Source organism: Wolffia australiana, chromosome 2 (assembly GCF_029677425.1).
Source record: "Wolffia australiana isolate 7733 chromosome 2, ASM2967742v1".
Taxonomy (NCBI): Eukaryota; Viridiplantae; Streptophyta; class Magnoliopsida; order Alismatales; family Araceae; genus Wolffia; species Wolffia australiana.
This window is the reverse complement of record NC_135836.1, coordinates 20,277,331-20,290,426: the sequence shown is the minus strand read 5'-3', so window position 1 is coordinate 20,290,426 and position 13,096 is coordinate 20,277,331.

Below are 13,096 nucleotides of genomic sequence, written 5' to 3'. Positions count from 1 at the left end.
CAATAATCTCAAGTGAGCCAAGCGTGATGAATTTAACTTAATGCATCATGGTTGATCAAATTAAGATTCAAAGAGGGTTTAATCAATCAGAGAGAGTGGAAAATACATTCTTTATCATGAAGAAATTTTTAAAAATGAAGCCATTTGTGAAGTACGCATATCTTAAACCAATAGACTTATTCAAGCCCCAGTTAATTAATTTTAGTTATATTTATTTAAATTTTTTATACCAATTCAATCATGTCTCTCAGGATTCAAGAAAACTGTCCATTTTCTTTTTAATGAAACAGATTATGATACACATTAATGATATGATTCAAATACCAAATAAAGAATATTATTTATTTATATATAATTTCAATGTTTATAAGTATTCAGTTCAAACTCAATTCAATTATATATTTTTGGTTTTTAAAAGGAGTCCATCACAACTTAAATTGACATATTCAACCTTTAATATAATTCTAAAATCTAAAAACAGGAAAACGGCATGAGGGAGGAGAGGAGAGAGAGAGGTAGAGAGAGATAGAGAAGGGGGAAGATAAGAGAGAAATATACAAATAGGAGAGAAAGAGGAAGAACAGGGAGGGAGAAAAAGATAGAGAGAACATCAAGGAGAGGAGGGAAATATGAAAATGGAAGAATTAGAGGAGAGACAAGCAAAGAGGGAGAGGGAGAAGGAGAGAGGGGGGAGAATAAGAGAAAGGGATAAGGGTGGGGAGGGAGATATAGAGGAGAGATAAACTGGGGAATAGTGGGGAGGTGGAAAAAACATAGGGAAACAGGTGGAGTGAAGGTTCACTAATTATTCCGTATATTTTTATTATTTTATGTCACTCTTATCCACAGTTAACATAATTCATGAGTATTTATGTAATTTCACAAATTAATTAGTTTTCAGCCGTAGTGATCTACTTGATGAAAGTCATGTGACTTTTTTAGGGTAAAAATTAAACAGCTTTACTAATCATGCATCTGATGACATGTATCTTGAAGATGCATCCTAAGTATTCCTATGAATATGATGAAGAAGGTTGATCCCATAACCATCTATGTGTAGACACAAAGGACATATAGCTGGTTCTTTTTAAGGAAAAAGTTCACTAAATTGATCCATATGAATTAATCATCACTTATCTAGATAGTCTTATACCTAACCATCAATCAGGTCAGTTCATGTCAGGGTTGTGTAGGTTGCTCTTAGAGATGAGATACCAAGGACATCTTTAGATAATTAGTTGTACTTAAAATACGATCTACACATACCTAATCGCAATACCATTTTAAATGTCTTTTCTTGGTTATAGGATACTATCTACTTGATCATAAGTGGTTTTTCTAGAGCAAGGATTGAATCTACAAGTAGAAAGTATTGAATAAATGAACTTTAAGAAAAATTTTATTTTTAAGAAAATAATTTTCTTAACTAATCTAATTTATTCAAAATTATAAATAAATTTGGATTTAATATAGAGAGATATTGGACATCAAATTTTGACTATGATTGATGGTCAAGATACACTCACATGCTTGTCCCATTAACGAGTTACATATGTATAATTCAGATGCCCTAGATGAAGACACATGTGATATGAGATGTCACATAGTGCTCCTTGTGATAGCTGAGACCAAACATAAAACCCCTCAAATTAAACTTTGAGCCGTAGCACGAGAGTGACGAACTCAGGTGTGGTCCTCCTTCATTATAGTCTTAGGATCCAAATTCCTTTAAGTTAGGTTGGTGGAGTCAACTCCATGCTCACTTATCAGGAGGCGGGACTAAGTACTAGTGTATGACAGAAGGTCGGGGTAGAGGAACCATGTAGTGTGGTGGGAGTATACTCCAGAATTACATGCAAATCTATTTCCGTCAAGTAATGAAGGTATTTCTTAGACCAAACTCAGTGGTTGGTAGGGGTATACTCCAGGCCGCATGAGCATTGGGGACCAAACTACGATCGGATATTGCAATTGGTTGCAAGTCCCATGAGATGGGTGCTCAATGATATGTATTACGATTGGTGGGGGTATAGTCCAGGTCATAGTATATGTTTTGAGATTTTGATCCCCACTAAGAGAATGTCGGTTTCTCCACTTCCGTACAAGTGAGGCTTGTATGGTTCGATAAATTTTAGTGGGAGACCTTATTGATGAATAGAACATCTGCTAAAACTTTATAGGTCTGTCATACCTAATCTTCTATAAACGCTCGTTGTCAAGTAGCCCATTAGATTGCATGTTTGATGCAACTCATTGACAAGTCGATAATTTATGATGTGCTCATGGACTTGATGAGAGTCTTCAAGTCTAAAAGATTAGTTTATGTCCTTACGAACGATGCTGATGTCGGTGATGGGATACAAGTGAAAGGTTGAAGTGAAGAGTTCACTATGACGTGGTTCAATGTTAACGCACCATCAATGAGTTTTTAGCTATTGAGGTAGCAAAAAGACAAAGAACCTAAGATCATGTAACACTATATGATAGTTATTTGGATGTGCAATCCAAGAGTTTATTCAAGGCTCACGTGGTCAAGGGATCTTCTGCATGTGAGGATATGTTGAAGATGATTGAAATGACAAGAGAGTGATATCTACTGGGAGAATGGTTCTCCGTTCAGTTTATTGTTAATCTTGTTATTCAATTTGTTCATGACTCAACTTAATTTGCTTAAGAATGTCAAAGGTAAACCTTTAGAAGGTAACATCCTAAGACACCTTATTTGGTACGACCAATGGGAAGGTGTTTCGTGACCTTGAGAAGGAAAAAGGAACAAAGCAAGTTAAGGTGTCCCAATCACACAAGGATATAAGTAGCAACAAATATTTATACTATGGTCTGAAAGGTCACTAGAAGAGGAACTATGCATAGTAACTCGTTAAGATTGCTCAGAGCAAGCTGAAACATATTGATGTTTTAATTGCTTAACATGTGGAAGAAAGTTGAGGAAAAGGAAACATGAAGTTGAGGCTAGGAAGTATTGTAAAGGTTACGATGATCACAATTTGGATAGTGAACCTCAATTTTAACTTTGGAGATATGGTATCTTTGGAAGATAATCATGTTCCTATCATGAAGAAGAACATCACATCTATTATGAACATATTTACATATTCCTTAACTATTGAGAACAATAATTGTTCCATTTATTTGAGAACTAATTTGATTGTTTTCGCATCTAGAAAGGGAATAATTTTAGTGGATGATTCTTACCATTATCTCAAAGTGATATTGCTCCTATCAAGAGCAAGAACTATGTGAAGAAAGCTCATCTTTATGAGCATACCTAGTATTTGCAAAAAGGTAGAGAATCTTAGATGCATGGGATGCATAGTTAGCGCATTTGATTTTGCATCATATGCTAGATGCTAGTCGTACCTTTTGGTTAGAATAGCCATGCCTCCAAACTTATGAAGTGGAGAACATATCAATGATTTATTGTAGTTGATACATGGGGATGTATGTTTGTACATACCTGAAAGAGTATGAAAACTTTTCGATGCGATCGAAGATAATAATACTTGAATCTGGAGTTCACATAGTTCATGCATGAAATGTTACCTATCTCAACTTAGTCATCCACTTATGAGATGAATGGTTCATCAAAGATATAGATTCACACTGTGTTGGACATAGTGGAGTCCATGAAGAGCGAGAAGGGGAAGAAGGGGAATAAGGAGAAGAGGATGAAGATGAGGAAGAAGATGAAGAATAAGAAAAAGAAGAAGAGAACTAGCGTAAGAAGAAGAAGAAAAAGAAGAGAGAATTACAGGGAGTAAAAGAAGAAGAAAGGGAAGAATGGGAAGAAGGGGAATAGGGTGAAGAACGGAAAGAAGAAGAAGATGAAGAGGATAAAGAACAAGGAAGAGGAGAAGAAGCAGAAGATAACGAAGAAGAAGAGAACAAGAAGATACCTAACCACTGGTCATGCTGTTTGCCGATGCCACCGTCACCACCATGCTGCCACTCACCGTCCGCTGTCCGCTGTCCGCTGTCCCCGATGCAGCACCGTCCACCATCCGCCAAGGAGCCAACAGATTAAAAAACCCTCAACTGAAAATTAGGTAATTAGGTTATAGATGTTGGATATCAAAATTTAACATTGAAAACCGATATCCTCATTCTCCCCCTGAGACGGAGGCAGATGATGACATCAAGACGGATATCTATGTTGGATATTGTTACTGTAGCAACCGATATCCGATATTGATATCCAATATCCAAATATCAAAAAAATGGATACCAAAAATTTTCTTTCCAGTATCCGGTACAACTTCCAGCTACCGATATCAAGACGGGCGATCCCTAGTAGGCAATATAAAATCCATCGATTTATTTTGTTAAATTATCAAAAAAATTAAAAAAATAGGTTGCATCACATCACTGGTATAAAATTAAATATGCATTGATGTGGCACCTCACAAAATGGGACTCAAAGTCAACATATTAAATGTGATAATCGTTGGCACCTAGTTGAATGTGGAAAAATATGTGGTCACATGTCATTTGGGAGAGTAAACAAAATGTGTTATGTAGTGTGCAATGAATGGTCACCACCTCACACATTTATATAATTTTATTTCATTTGTTTTCCTTTTAGGACGCAAGGAGCTTTTGGAGAAATCAATCAAGGACAATGTATAAAATCATGGCCTTGCAAAGAAATTTTGGAACAATTAACGTAAAAAAACTAAGAATGATGTGGCAATAGTGGTGGTGAGGAGAGTTCAAAGCTCAAACATTGATACCTGAAAGTTCAAATCATTTGACACCAACTTTGTATTTCTCCCTGTTTCCATCCATTGTCTCATATATAAAATGACAAGACAATCAATGAAAAAATTGTACTTAAACTTACTTTCGACATTTTAGAGTGATAGCAAGTGAGTTTGGAGATACATCAAGACTTTTCTTGGTGTCTTGGGTGATTAAGGAGAAGAAACAGAGATTCCCAGATTTTACATGCATCCACAAATTATCGTTGTCTTACAAGTGATGGAAAAATATGTGGTCGGAAAGCCAATCACACATTCCACATCTCACTCCATGTTCATTAATAGAACATATTCATTATAGTGCACATGTGATGCTTATAGTGAAGTCCATGTTTACATTATCAGACTTTAATGAATTATGATGAGATCGTAATACTGGGATCACTAGTCTTTAAGCAGGTGTTCTAAACATTTCTATTCAAAAGATACGTGAGAATGATATCAAAGTATCCTGAGAGAATAACACTATCTAGCCTCACTCATATAATGAGTATGGCCGGTCCCCTAGCCATTAGTGTGGAGACACTAAGGATAGATAGTGTGATGTCGGACGTCGTCTAGGACGTCATCCGGTCGACACCGAATATGATGGTTCGACGCCAATAAATGATGAAGTATCGGATAACGGCAGTGTCGTCGTCTGACGGTTAACCCTAATGGGTTATGTAACTACGAGATGATGAATGCCCTACGTGTCGTACGTGCAGTCTCCGACTCGAGGGAGGCACCGAGCTCCAAGCTGGGATAGGAGTCGCCGGGTGATGGCGACGGGGGCCTCTCGAACCTCGTCGGAGTGACGAGAGCGTCTACGGCAGAACGGACTCGATCCGTTGGGCTCGCACGTAACGAACGTGCTCGTCCGTACTGATAATATACTCGAAGATGTAGTTTTCTCTCGTTAGCCTCTCTCACCTACCTAGCCCGAGCGCGGTGGAGAGGGGACGAAATAATACTACAAGGAATAATTGAACGAGCAATGGAAGAGGACAGTGTACCTCGTCGACGGTGGCTCGTTGTGCAGGACTTTGTCTTTGTCGATGGCTTGTCAGAGCGAGTGGAGTGGAGAGACGTTGGAGGAGACACGACAGCTCGACGTGCAGCAGACGTTGCCGGAGCTTTACTCAAAGGTAGGTTGCGAGGAATGTCGGGCCAGATCCCGTCGAGCACTCGCTTGTCCTGGGGGACGGGCCTAAGATTGGCAAGCTCGGGCCGATGCTCGTATAGGAACTGCGTAGGGTAGCAGTGACCTTGGGCGGCGCCACGCACCACTGCCTACAAGGTCTGCTGTAATTCCCGGTTTGGTCAAAGGGTCGAGTTGTGGGAATCCCACGTCCAAGTCCCCTTCTGACTGGTCCCACCTGGTCTACCACCATGATCCGATCGTAAGGGAGCACTTCAACAGGCCTAGAGTCTCTTTCTCACTTGGGTCAATCCGTCATCAACGCTCTTTTCCTTCCCGAGCCGCCACAATAGCGTCAACAGGGGGGTTGGCGACTGCGGGCAGCAGATTTCCCGCGTCAATGTTTGGTAGCCAAAAATTTGGCTTGCCGAAGACCTAACGGCGACGAGAATCAACTCCCAGAGATGGGGACGGCGCCGTATTCAACTCCTAGCCCAGATTTCCCCCATATGCTCAGTCCCAATCGTGTCGGGGGTGTTTTCGCCCAGAATTCAAACACCGGGCGTTGCTGTAGCAGGAATTTGCAAACGGCGGAAATACATTCTTGGCGGAGGTTGGGCATCACGGCGGCGATTAGAAGATTTGTGGGAGGGGGGAGAAAGGCATTCTCACGCAGTGCCCTTCTCACTTTCCCTGGCTTCCTCCTTCTCCCGATTCTTCTCCTCCCTTTTTTTTGTCAACCCCTTCCTCTTCGATCCATTCTTTCTTCCACGGTGAGAACAGATACTACGAAGGAAAACTTCACAAAAGATAATTACCTGGTCTGAGGAATTAGGGCGCCCACCCTTTCCCTTATAGTGGGGGGAAGGATGGACCCCTAATGGCCCAAAAGGGGTCCTTTGGGGATCCCTTATAAATGGGCTCCCCAAAGGGGAAATAGGAGAGAAAAGGAGAAGCAAGGGAGGGACATGTTAGAGAAAGGCCCATCCTCCTCGACGAAGAAACGACAGTCGGACGAACATTGCAAGCGCGATAAAACAAGATGAAAATGAGACAGACGAGAACGTGAAAAGAGACAAAACACAATAGAGAGAGAAACGGAAAAATGGAAAGATAACTGGAGCATTTTCACCCGGTCTTCCGCGTCGAGGGCGCGCGGCGCGGATGACGTCGATGCGACTCTTGATGGTGTGCGCCATCATAGTGGGTGCTCTTTAGTGGAAAAAGTTCACTTAATTTATCCGTACGAATATCTGAATGGTATTATACCAAACTATCAATCAGGTTTATTCACGTCAAGGTTGCGGCAGTGGTCCTTAGACCTGAGACACCAAAGACATCTTGTGGAGGGACGGTTATACTTTGACTATGGCCAACAAGTCTCTAATCATCGAATTCTAAATGGCTTTATTTTGGGTACATCAAGAAGTTCACGAAGATGATTGAGTAGTCAAAATGGGATCATTCACCCTCAATATGAGAAGTGACAGCTCAGAGAAGGTGATGTGATGAAGTCCTTGGCCACGGTAGTGAAATATTGGAGAAGAGTTTTTTGATGATTTCTGAATGTATCAGTACTAACTCGGATGACCGATTATGGTTTGAAAGTTAACAATCCCCTAAGTCGTCCAAGGAGTGTCCAGTGGATGAGGGATTATATGTACACAGTAACTGATGAAGAATAGGTTCCATGAGTGAGTCGATACATACTCCTTTGTATCTTCTAGAACACGAGGTGTAGCTTGGCACCCCACGTGTTGGAGACTCGACCTATTGATTGGGTTAAATCGATCCGACATTAATTAATCTATATGATGATAAAGTTAATTAATTTGGAAGGCCAATAAAGACGTTGACTAGACTGATACATGGGCCTAGAGGGTCACACACAAATGGTCTTTTGGACGTTGGAAGATAGACTTAAGTTTTGGGGGTTTTTATGAAAAATACCCACTTAGTATAAATAGGGAAAGGCCGTGAACAAAATTTACCCAGGCCAAAAATTTTCAAGGGCCTTTCCCCTTCTTCTCCCTTCTCCCCACACCCTCTCTTCATCCCCCATGCGATCAGGACAACGTAATGACGATGATGGAGAAAGAACGGGGCTCGTGAATGAGAAGGAGGAGATTCGACCTGCCGAGGATTCCGTGGATATGTCTAGAGATGCACACTTGAGCAGCTCGACTCATCTCACTCTAGGATCCAATAAATCACAAATGCGATTCATGCAAAGGTACATCGTTACATGGTTTTAATGATGTCATTTTGATTCCATTCAAGGCTTCCGTTGCTGAATGGTTTGATTTGTTCATCCATGTCAAGGCCTCTAGAACACAGCACAGGGTAGTATGGATATTGGAGAAGGAATTATCCATTAGTATCTGTTACACATTAGTACTAATCGAATGACAGATTAGGGTTTGACAATCAACCATACGGTAAGTTATTTTAGATTCTCGTGCACATGAAGGGTTATACATATACGATAGCCTCTACTTGGTAGCTTCTAGAGCACGAGATATAGCTTGGCACAGGCTGATTAATCCATGTGTTGGGTTAATTATTTAGGTTAATTAATCTATATGTTGATATAGTTCATTAACAAGGTTGGTTAATAATTGGTATTGGGCCACTAAAGTTTTTAACAATAATGATATATAGGCCTAGAGGGTCAAACACATAAAATCTTAGAGGCATTGGTAAATATATTCTACTTAATGGATTTATTTTAAAAAATCCATTAAGTATAATATATTTATGTCTCTACCTTGATCTCTATCGGTATCTCTATATATATCTTCATCTCTATCTCTATCTTTATCTATATCTCTATCTCTATCTCTATCTATATCTATATCTCTATCTCTACCTCTATCTCTATCTCTATCTTCATCTTTAGCTCTATCTCTATCTCTACTGCTATCTCTATCTTTATCTCTAGCTCTAGCTCTATCTCTATCTATATCTTTATCTCTAGCTCTAGCTCTAGCTCTATCTATATCTTTATCTCTAGTTCTAGCTCTATCTCTATCTATATCTTTATCTCTAGCTCTATCTCTATCTTTATCTCTACCTTTATCTCTATCTTTATATTTATCTTTAGCTCTATTGCTATCTCTATCTATATATCTATCTCTATCTCTATCTCTATCATTATTGTTATCTCTATCTTTATCTCTAGCTTTATTTCTATCTCTATCTCTATCTTTATCTCTACCTTTATCTCTACCGCTATCTCTATCTTTATCTCTAGCTCTGACTCTATCTCCATCTCTATCTGTATTTATTTATCTATCTCTACCTTTTTACTATGTGTCTCTATCTCTATCTCCATCTCTATCTGTATCTCTATTTCTTTATCTATCTCTATCTTTTCTATCTCTATGAATCTATATTTTTATCTCTATGTCTATCTATTACCCTATCTATATCCTTCCTTATATCTATCTCTATCCCTATCTTTCTAGTTCTATCTCTATATCTTTCTCTATCTATATCTTGAAACATATATCTATCTCTATCACTAATTCATATATCTATCTCTATCTCCTTTTTATCTATAAAATATAAATAGGGGACGGGGCTCCCATTTTAGGCACCTAGGCCAGCCAGAGCTTGATGCCCCCCTTTCTCCCTTTTGTGATTTCTCCACTCATCAAAAAAAGTGAATCTTCATGGTGGGAAGGTCTACAAGGTTTTCAAAAAGAGTTTGAGAATAAGTGGAGATCCAAGATCAACTTGATCACGTGGATAATTCTAGAGGCTGGGCACATAAATGGCTTAAGAGAAATCTCAAATGGATAAAGTCAAGGGTGGAACAAGTTCCCCACAAGGTACTTGTGATCGATATGGAATCAATCAATCCTTGTGTCGCATAGAAAAGTGTCTCATATCATTCAATCAAGACACTAGAACCCACCAAATACATATGGTTGAATCTATAAAATGAGCCACCCATTTTTGAAAGAACCATCTTTAAATTCACTTCTTACTTGGGTAGGCTGATTGAAAGAGTAATATTTGAATCTATCAAGGGCTTTTAGGTGTCTTTAGGTATTTGGAGAGGGCCAACAAAGAAGAGGAGAGGCTTGATTGCATAGGCGAAACACCGATTTTATACTCATTTATGTTGACTTTATCATGTTACTACCTTAATTAACTGAAAATTCATACACCACTTATAATTATCATTTTCTGTGCATTATGGGAAATTTTAGCTAAATCTTCTTGACTTATTTGAAGTCAAGAAATTTATTACAGAGAATACTTTGTAGATCCATGAGTGTATAAATTTACAAGAATTAAATGGCACAATTATCATTGGGCTAGAGCACTTATTGGAGCTAGTTTATTGGGCCACATAGAGAGGTCAAACATCATTTTGGGCTTTTAAAGGCAAATGAAATGATTAGGGGCCATATTCTTTCAGTACACTAATTTAACCTAAAACCACGTATTAAAAAATGGCATAATAAATTATAAGGATAGATCCTCAACCAATGGAGAAAATGAGGCCAAAATTGCTAGAAAAGATAATATAGTATTTATACAATATGTATAAATACTATCTTTCCCACTCATTTCCCTCATTGTGGACATGCCCTGAAAATGGGTAGCTAGCAGGAGAAGGTGTTCTCCACGGTCCAGGTCTTTAAACCTGCCTAATGTAAGTTTGTTGAAGTTTTCATTCAATGTCTTCTCTTGTTTGCATTGGAAAATGCCTGATCCTGGAAACATATAAGGAACCTAACATCAAAGAAAGCATTCAGACTCAGGAGACGTGCATTAAGCTTGATAAAACTTGGATTTCTATTTCGATACCATTTTCTGTCTATTTTTTCCTACATTCTCCCACTTTTTTCACTCTAAACACCTGTTTTCCCTTCTTTCTCTCTCTTAACCTTCATCAATGTCTTTATTGTGTTTCCCTAAATTATCATAAAAAATCAAGCACTTTCAGCTTCAAATTATATTCCCAACACCTCATACATCATTTCTTCATTTTCTTTATGATCTCTTCATTTCCACCCTTTCTCTGTCCAGCCCCCACCTACATCTCTAGTTCATCTCTGTAAAACATCACAAAAAATGCATCTTTTAGTCATCACGTTCTAGGGTTTTCTGAACAAAACCGCTCATTAGGGCTTGAGTGGGCCTTAATTGCAGCAAGCCAACCACATGCGCCCATCCACCCACTAGTCTATAGGGGGAACAGTGTTGTGCCCACTAGGCCATAGGGGACTACCTCTTCTAGACTTAGCCAAGTTGCGGCTAAGTCCAGAAAAGAGTGAGGTACCACCTATCAGATGCGGCCATCCAAACCGGCCTAGATGGGGCCAGCCAAATGAAAGGCCATTCTCCCCACATCACCTATCGTCGCTAGTGTTTGTCCAACTGATATCTGTCCGATATTCGGTATCGAACAACTGATATCCGATATCCGGAAAAAACTGGGACAGTGTCTGATATCGGTTATCGGATATCAGACGATATCTGTCCTTTAGGTGTAGATGGATATCGAAGACGGATATCGGAGGGGTACAGACGATCCGGATATCGGAATTCAATATCTGCATATCAGAACCGGTATCTGGATATCGATATCCAGTATCGACAGAAAAAATAATATTAATCATCACATTCGATGATTTATGTACATCCAATGCCATATATTTTTGATATATTTTCAACCTCGGTTAATATATACAGTGCAAGATTTTTATATTCTTCCATATGGGATAACAGGATTCGGAGTTTACATTAAACTCCGAATCCTGTTATCCCATATGGAAGAAAGTAAAAATTGTGCACTATATATATTAAACAAGGTATAATATTTATTAAATGATATAGTAACATATTAATAAAAATTCAGTATATTTTAAGCCGGTTATATATGTAGTATATTTAAGATATTAATAACTCGTCCAATAAATAGAGCCCGCAAGTTCTATTTTCTTTTATATGGGATAAAGGATTCGGAGTTTGATGTGAAATTTGGCATCCTGTTGTTATTCCATATGGAAGGAAAAAAAGTTCAAGCTCTATATATTAATAAATAAAAAGCTCCCAATTACTCTCTTCTGCACTATGATTCGTCTATCTACTGCTTAATAATGATTAAATAATATTTTTATAAAACCCTTCTAAGTTGGATATCGGAATCCGATATCCAACACCAATATCTGATATCATCATCCTCCCCGTGAGACGGAGGCAGATGACGACATCAAGACGGATAACGTTATCGGATATCGGAAAAAAAATGGATACCAAAAATTTAATTTTTGGTATCCAGTACAGCATCCGTCCCGATACCGTAATCCAATACGGATATCGGGACGGACGAACACTAACCATCGCCCACCATCGTTGATCGTTAGAAATTGTAAAATAGTTTGATTTATAGGTTTAAAATTTTCAAAAATCAGAAAAAAATTTTATTATTAAAATATGGTCATTATAACCCCCAACTAAATTATATAAAAATTAACAAAGTGTTATATTTATCTTTTATGTCATCTCTGTTGAGAAATTAATTCTGAAAAATCTATAAAAATCCAAAAAAAGTATTCACACTTTTTTAAATTTCAAATAAATTCAGGAAAATTATCTAAATTTTCTTAATGAGTTATTTACATTTCCCCTTAAAAACATATCCTAAAAATATAATAAAAAATTCAGAAAATTCAACATAAATCCCATAATATGTTATATTACATTTGAATTGTTTTATGTTATTCCAAACGTCAAGATCATTCTGAATTTAAAGAGCTGGTTCTTTGTGGATCGACCCCTTGCTTGCCCTAAATATAGTATAGAGTGTTTAAGTGGATTTTGGTCTAAAGTATTTATTTTTAAGTCTAAATTGAAACAGTGACATAAACCCTTAAAAGTGGACTTATCATCTTCACAGAACTGTAGATTATCTTGTCTTCATCACCATTATTAGAATAGATCCACCTCTTTCTTTGTTCACATATTATTTTACCATAGTCATAACCTCTCACTTCATCATATGAACCTTGCCTCATCATTTTTTCATCACTTAAATCTTAAACACTAATTTAATTACCTCTTCACTTCCACCGATTTATTCACTTTATCTTCCCATCTTAACTTCTTCTCATTCGCATCCATCGTATTCTCCCATTCTTACTTTCTCTATTCATGTCATCACATCGGCTACTCTTATTAATAT